The sequence below is a fragment of the Triticum dicoccoides genome, chromosome 7B, assembly GCF_002162155.2.
Source record: "Triticum dicoccoides isolate Atlit2015 ecotype Zavitan chromosome 7B, WEW_v2.0, whole genome shotgun sequence".
Classification (NCBI taxonomy): Eukaryota; Viridiplantae; Streptophyta; class Magnoliopsida; order Poales; family Poaceae; genus Triticum; species Triticum dicoccoides.
Window position 1 is genome coordinate 672,949,998 of NC_041393.1, and position 7,972 is coordinate 672,957,969.

Below are 7,972 nucleotides of genomic sequence, written 5' to 3' on the forward strand. Positions count from 1 at the left end.
CCGAGTATTGTGGTGACTAAATTAGCTACAGAATATGACCCAAGCTACCACATTAGTGTATGCCTAAAGAATAGATCTGAAAACAAAGAATGATGAAGTCAAGTGTGACATACAGATCATATATCAATACCTAATATCTTATTATCATAATGCATCCCAATCCATGATAATCCCAACAACAGTTCAAGAAAATGGCAATCCTGTGTAGATAGTATAAACATACCCACTTCACTATATATTTAATATCATGTGTTCAGCATATCAGTACCCAATAAGGCCAACAAACCTACATTAGATTTCTTTAGTATAAGAGCAGATTTTGCGAAGCTTCTTAAAAATGTGATAATGCCTCAACGGCTGAGCGCCCTACTTTTGGCAACCTTGTTCAAAGAATTAAAAATGATTCATTTTACTTTTATAGGAGAGAAAACTATCACAAAAGGAACACTAAATACCTAAAAATGATGTAGTTCTGCAACAATCGTCAAGCTGTAGCATTTCCTCTGTATGTCAGCTATTCAGCACATCATGTGTTTATTTCTTTAACATCGGCCATGGGGTAGATGGAGGGGACCGGCAGCCGGAGCGAACCTGGGGAAGGATGAGGGGAGCCGATTAGGATGGAGAGCAGCAGGGCAGCGAGCTATTCGCCACCAGCTGCAGGTTTGCCCCCTTGGACCACACAAAGGCCACCGCTGTTTATCTGTGCCTTCAGGCCAGGGAGCCGGAACCGAGGAAGATCCATGAGGAGGCGATGGTACGCAGCTCTCCTGATTCATGTTGTTGCCTGCACGCACCTCTCGGCCGGCCAGCCGGAGCGGCGACGTAGCGCGCCATGGTATCTCGGGTGGAGGCTAGAGGGCAGTATCATGAGAGATGGGTCTATTGGTGAGGAGCGGTTTGGGCACAGCCGTGACTGGAGAGACCCACGCCACGGGGGGCTTTTTATACGCACATAGATCGGTAGAGCCACGACACGGGATTGAACCAGAATTTTTGGGAGAGACAGAGATAGCCCAGTCAAAGCGGTGGGCGGTCAAAGAGGTGGAGGTCACGAACGCTCTAGAGAGAACAGAGAAGATCATTACGTTCACACGTAAGTAGTTCTCGTGCGTCCCTGGTAACACGCGTAAATCATTAGAGGCAGTAAAAAAATCCAAAAAACCCAGGTAAATCATACCCTGACGGGCCTAGTCTTCTTAGTATAAATGAACACAAAAGCACCAACAATTATATGTATATTCTCATCCCACAACAGCTAAAAGTACCCAACTCTGATTCATACTGCTAGCGAACAAATTAAGAGGTGTTTCAGATTTTCTAACTATTTGAGTATGTTATGGGACCCATGCTCATCGTATAATTGAAATAAAACCTTAGGATACCCTAGAGTATTGTAGTCTCTTAAGTCACAATAAAGCAGATGGCCTTAGCATACCTTGTCACCCACAGCCATGTAACGCTTGATTCCCAGCAGATGCTTCTACCAACTAATCAATGCGGTGATAAAGATTTAACATTAGTGAAGAGGAGATAAACCTTCACCTGAGCTTGAAGAAAGAAAATAGAATAGGCTCACCTTTGATCTGCAATAGCACTTCCTCAATCATGCAGTACACAGAACAACTTCTAGTTCATCGGTGAGCAAACGTACTGAAGCTCCTCAAAATATGAAAATGTTGAATTTTGGAGGGTAAATGTGAGTGTTGCCCCTGGAAACGTGAGCAGCCGTACTATCAGATATTGCCATACTGGCATAGCTTGCTATATGAGTTGTAGCGATGAAATAACCTGTTCATGGTGGTGTACAGTTGTGCCGCCTACACAAGATCAAAATGACAAGCTTTGTAGATAAATTTTCCCTTTGCAATATTCTAGTGCAAGAAAAATAGATGGTTCGAAGAAGTTGAATATAAATAGGATTTGAGCAAACCATATATAACATAAAAATGAAAATGCAGAAACAAACATGAATGGGAGAAAGAGATGATTCACCCCTTTCTTTTTTGTCAAGCTGCTCTTCCACAAGAATCTTTCTCTTCTTTTCTCAGATATGAAATTCCACAAGATTATTTCTCTTCTTTTCTATCTCAGATCTGAAAAAACACAAATTAAGAAATCAAAATCACAGAATCAGAGAACTGGGATATAATAACTGGGGGAGGAAGAGGGGGGAGGGGAGCAACAAATAGGGATTGAGCAAACCATATATAACATAAAAATGAAAATGCAGAAACAAACATGATTGGGAGAAAGAGATGATTCACCCCTTTCTTTTTCGTCAAGCTCTTCCACAAGATCTTTCTCTTCTTTTCTATCTCAGATAAGAAATTCCACAAGATTATTTCTCTTCTTTTCTATCTCAGATCTGAAAAAACACAAATTGAGAAATCAAAATCACAGAATCAGAGAACTGGGATATAATAACTGGGGGGAGGAGGGGGGTGGGGAGCAACCTAGATTGGGGATGGTGATGCTGGACGACGAGCTTCTCCACTCCACGAGCGTCGCCTGGACCTGGAACTCCTGCTACTCTGCTCCCACCACCCACCTCCATCCTCCTTTGCTCCTCCATTCCCACCACGAAGACCATGTTGCCCTTCCTCGCCCATGGTGGCGTTCCTGCTTTCCTTCCTTCTCTCTCCTCATGTTCTATCTTTCCTGCAGATCAAATCGAGTGCGGCCACCGCCCTTTGCCTGCAGGTGACCGCCGCCGCCGCCGCCGGAGAAACTCGCCTCCGCACCCGCACACCTCAGATCCGCTGGATCCGAGATGATGAGGGATGGACTGAGTGAAGGGGACGAGGAGCTAGGGGAGGCGGCTGTAGGGTGGAGAGGGAAAATGTTTAGGGTTGGCGACAAGGAGGGAGAGGAGAGAGCCAAGGGGGTGCGGGGCTCAGGATGTGCACGTCGAACACGGGGCGGGCGCGGAGTGGCTGCCTAATCCCTCGCAGACAAGGGAACAACTGACCCAGCCAATCCATGTGAGTGCTGAGCCCACCATTCATAGGCCAAGAAATTAATTACACAGTGACCAAAAATTACCACCAGTCAAATGATCGAACGACCAGGAGCCAAAGTCAAAGGAGATCGAACGGACAGGAATGATGCGCACGGGAAGGCCTCCTGAATGGCGGGTGCTCTAGGAGGCTTTATATGTTAGATACTGGAAGATGCTTATCAATAACTATATACAGTTCTTATTCCATTCACACATATTTCTTGCCTCCTGATCATGGTATTGTAAAGGAGACTAAAGAGACAGGTTCTAGGGAAAAAAGTAATAGAGCTATAGGAAATAAAGTAACTCATTTAGGTATGACTATGGACAAGGCAAAGGTTTCAGAGAGAAATTGGGGAATAAAGCAATTTTCTCAATCTAATTACTTCAGAATCATCAGTATGAGAAAACATTGATACCTGCTACTACATACTGATCCACTTGCTTCTCTTCATGGAAGAGTACCATTAGTCCTCTGTCCATATGAAGCGAACATAATGGCCATCTAACATCAAATAATGTCTTCCTGAAACTGAAACATAGAAAGGCAAGTTTGAGGTAGAAACAGGATCACCCATGTTATCACAAAAAAATTAAGAAACAAAGAAAACGTCCAACAAGAGAAACTTGCAACCCATCCTAAAAATCCTAGAATCTGAATGACATCAGATTCAGCACAAGGCAAAGTATGTATCTTAATCTTATTGAACCAAAGAGAGTAAAAGAATAAACTTGGGAACATTATATACATAAAAAATATAAGTGTCGAAGACCACCGGTGCCATTCTCATCAGCATCGACCAATTTTGCGAAAGTAAAAAACATCAAACATGGGAACCGTACCGCCCATCCTAAAACTCTTGGAATCCGATACACGAAGAACATCAGACACATGACTGCCATACATCATATAAAAAATAAGTTATTTTAATTACTGAGAAACCATGCATCTATTGCCAACAAAATTGGGGCTTCTCATGTACATCGGACCAACAAGTGCAGCTGCAATTTTAGAAGTATTTTGGTTTGACTAAAGCAAACGCTAGTCCTCACACAAGACCCCTTCCAGCCTCATGCTTCAACCTAACACACCTTGTACGTAATACATCAAGGCCCCATGAGCACAAAATAGAAATGAATATATACGCTAGTAAGACCAAAAATTAACAAAATACAGGGAGCTTAATCATATTGTCTTACATGCATCAGGATGTAAGATGCGGTGACCTTGGCGCCACAACCATGGAGACAGCCAGTCTGGACATGATGATGGCAGGGGTTCAGCAGCGAGAAAAGGAGGAGAGTCTGAAAAGTAAGCACAATTACTGATCATTTTTACAATTGCTGATTTAGATTCCGATTCATACTCTAAAATAGGAGGGCTAAAATTCTGTATTCAACCCCTATAAATAAACTACAGAAGATGATAGTGAGACTGTGCGTAGAGAGCTAAATGTGCAAGATCGACATCTTTGCTAGTAAAAGACTTAGCATTTTCTTCTTGAAGAAAGTATATCTCTACTTTTGGACAAAAGAATGCAACACATACAAAGAATGGAAAATCGCCATCGAACAAAAGCCATGTTCCACCATTCAAGTATCTGAACAAACAAGCATGGGATTGGTAGCAGTAGTGAATAGTATGCATAGATGTGTATGCAAGTAACAAAGATTAGCGAAAGGGAAACAGATTATCCAAAAGAAGAAAGGTTTTATATATTTTTAACGTACCCAGCCATAAAATCATATGCTTCTTGATTAACAAAATGAACACACAATTAAGTAGGCATAGGAGGTGCACAATCATGTACCGACAAAAAGCAGAGATGGACAGGGATCAAGTTCATCCATCCATCTTCAAAAAGAGTTTTGAGTTCCGCATATATATAGAGATATAGATAGTGGTGTTCTGAAAATAGCTCTTCTTAATTCTGCATTTCTCCTAGGTACATCTATAAGAAATGCAGAGTGAAGCTGATATTTCCTTTCTATCCTCACAAATATTTTATTTTCAAGCCAATAATAAATTTAGATTGCTACTATTATAATTAGAGTACTTATATCAGAGATACTATGGTATAAGCACTTAATAAACTGCTATCAAAGAAGCATACATGACATAAGGGGTATTTTGTTGCCTCAACAATTAAAAAAAATAGAGCAGTACAAATCTTTAAAGGAAAAAGGCAAACCGAACTTGCAAACAGTGTGGGTTCCATGAATTTGCACAGAATTTAGACAAAGAAAAAGAAACTAAATTCAGACCACAGAACATGGCAAACCATGGAGAAGGAAAATCAGGAGATGCCAAAATCATTCAGCAATTTTGTCCCTTGGACCAAGAAGCAAAGACAATTTACTTATATACAGTATACGACCAAGAGCTTGCAGCAGGGTAATGAATAAAACAGAACTGCAAGTCTGCAAGAAAGAAGCATATTTACCTTATTAGTTTCCATTGGATTTCTAAGCTACAAAAAGTTGTTACATTAATGCTCTCAAGATTGGTAGGTTGTACCCTTTTCATAGTGTGGTGAAACTGTAATTAAATGAACTTTAATTGCATAGCTCTTGCAAGAGTATCACTTCATGTATGACCAATTGGAATCCTTGCTCTGTACTTAATAATTCTGCACTCCAAATAGCTACAACCCTCTACTGAATTTTTTTAACCAAGAAGCAATAATGTGACCATAATTAATGGAAAAAAATGTTCATTGCTCGTGTTAGAAGGATAAAATAACTACCTTTGGTAGGTACTTCAACTATGAAAGATCATGTAATAATTAGTGATTTACCTGAGAGTAAAAGGGTCGCAAGTATATTCATTAACTGCCCTCGTACAACCTGCAAATTGATTATGGAATGAGTTTCTGACGGGAAATAGAAAACACACAACACAAAAGAATAGTAGGTACCTGACATAGCTCCAGCGTGGTAAACTTTTTGAGTGCTTCCAGTCATCTTTGGTGTCTTACTCGTGTCTGGCCATTGCCCTGCTCGTCAAGGTCACCGTTGCACCACCACTCACAGCAAGGCTCATGTACCAAGTATGCTCCAGCTGCCAACAGACAAGCAATGTTGCGGAAACCAATTGAGGCATTTTCACTAAGTAAAGCTACAAAACCATTTAGTAAAATCCAGTGGAACTATCCTACTACATGACTGAATCAATGAAACATAACAGGAGCTGCAGAAGCCACTCTAGATCTTTTTCACAAACCAAAGGTAGCATTTTAGGTACTAATTAACCCTGGGGCATATATTATCATTTAGTCAAATAACTGAATCAATGAAAATTGATAGGAAGAGAAGGAATGGGGGTGTTTCAGAACCATGGCTACACATACATGGCATACATCTGAAAAAGGGAAAGTGAACAGCCTAAATACATACTTGAAGGAAACAGGATAAAATAAACTGATGTATGAACTGCAATGTGATGAGATTATTAGTAGACATGATAAAATACGTATGTACAAGTCATTATTTAATAGATTATGAATAGGAAGATCTTGGAAACAAGGATGAAATTAAATCTGGAAAGGAAACAAGAATAAATCAAATCTGACTAAATCCACGAGAGTACATGTGAAGAGAGGGAGAGAGAGAGAGGGCCAAGAAGCACGTGATTAACTTTTGATTCATATGGTGTGCTGCCTGTATGTAACAAGAAAGAGGGGTCGGAGAAGAGAGAGGGCACAACGGGGAGAGGGGGAGTACCTGCGTGTGAGGGGGGGGGGCTGGCCTCGCCGGCGTCCATCCCACCCGCCAATTGAGGCATTTTCACTAAGTAAAGCTACAAAACCATTTAGTAAAATCCAGTGGAACTATCCTACTACATGACTGAATCAATGAAACATAACAGGAGCTGCAGAAGCCACTCTAGGTCTTTTTCACAAACCAAAGGTAGCATTTTAGGTACTAATTAACCCTGGGGCATATATTATCATTTAGTCAAATAACTGAATCAATGAAAATTGATAGGAAGAGAAGGAATGGGGGTGTTTCAGAACCATGGCTACACATACATGGCATACATATGAAAAAGGGAAAATGAACAGCCTAAATACATACTTGAAGGAAACAGGATAAAATAAACTGATGTATGAACTGCAATGTGATGAGATTATTAGTAGACATGATAAAATACGTATGTACAAGTCATTATTTAATAGATTATGAATAGGAAGATCTTGGAAACAAGGATGAAATTAAATCTGGAAAGGAAACAAGAATAAATCAAATCTGACTAAATCCACGAGAGTACATGTGAAGAGAGGGAGAGAGAGAGAGGGGCAAGAAGCACGTGATTAACTTTTGATTCATATGGTGTGCTGCCTGTATGTAACAAGAAAGAGGGGTCGGAGAAGAGAGAGGGCACAACGGGGAGAGGGGGAGTACCTGCGTGTGAGGGGGGGGGGGCTGGCCTCGCCGGCGTCCGTCCCACCCGCTCCAGATCGGGAACCTGGGAGAAGATGCGGAGAGGTAGGGGCCTCCCCGTCGCTCACCGGCACTCGCCGTCGGCCGCATCGATCTAGCCACCACCAGGACGCTCTAACTTCTTCCGGGGTCTCCTTTTCTTCGTCCAGATTGCGACCAGCAGCACCCCCGAGAGAGAGAGGGGGGGGCTTGGGGAGGTCGATGACGAGGGTGGGCTAGGCCATGGCGGCAGGGAGGACGTGAGAGAGGAGGCGGAGATGGGCGGCGTGGGGCGAGGTGGGGCTTGGGGAGGAAGCGCAAGAAGAGGGAGGCGGCCGCGGGGGTCTCTAGGGTTTCTTTTACCCAGGCCACGATTGGCGAGGACGCGCTGCACACCTCGCGTACCAAAAACTGGAGAAAACTCACATTGGTCGCATGACCCCACAGCCAACGAGCCCCACTCGTCATCCTCTCTATAAGCTTACATTAATGTGAGAAAAAGCCAACGGTTGACCAGCTGCCAGCAGCCAAAAAAGTAATGTGGTGAAT

The 7,972-nt window shown here is 42.3% G+C and overlaps 2 long non-coding RNA genes across 2 annotated transcripts in view; both read right to left on the reverse strand.

Moving 5' to 3' along the window:
* Positions 1–2,549, reverse strand: part of LOC119335654 — a 3,202-nt gene extending 653 nt beyond the window's left edge. The window contains exons 1-6 of the long non-coding RNA XR_005161950.1: positions 2,457–2,549; positions 2,268–2,368; positions 1,996–2,096; positions 1,792–1,820; positions 1,580–1,712; positions 1,439–1,490 (exon numbers count right to left, since the gene is read on the reverse strand). This is a non-coding gene — a long non-coding RNA (uncharacterized LOC119335654). The remainder of the gene's footprint in view (positions 1–1,438; positions 1,491–1,579; positions 1,713–1,791; positions 1,821–1,995; positions 2,097–2,267; positions 2,369–2,456) is intronic.
* A 466-nt stretch (positions 2,550–3,015) lies between these two features.
* Positions 3,016–6,369, reverse strand: LOC119335516. Its single transcript, XR_005161900.1, has 4 exons — positions 5,920–6,369; positions 5,800–5,848; positions 4,202–4,306; positions 3,016–3,533 (listed from the first exon to the last, which is right to left on the reverse strand). It is a non-coding gene; the product is annotated as an uncharacterized LOC119335516 (long non-coding RNA).
* Positions 6,370–7,972: the final 1,603 nt, after the last annotated feature.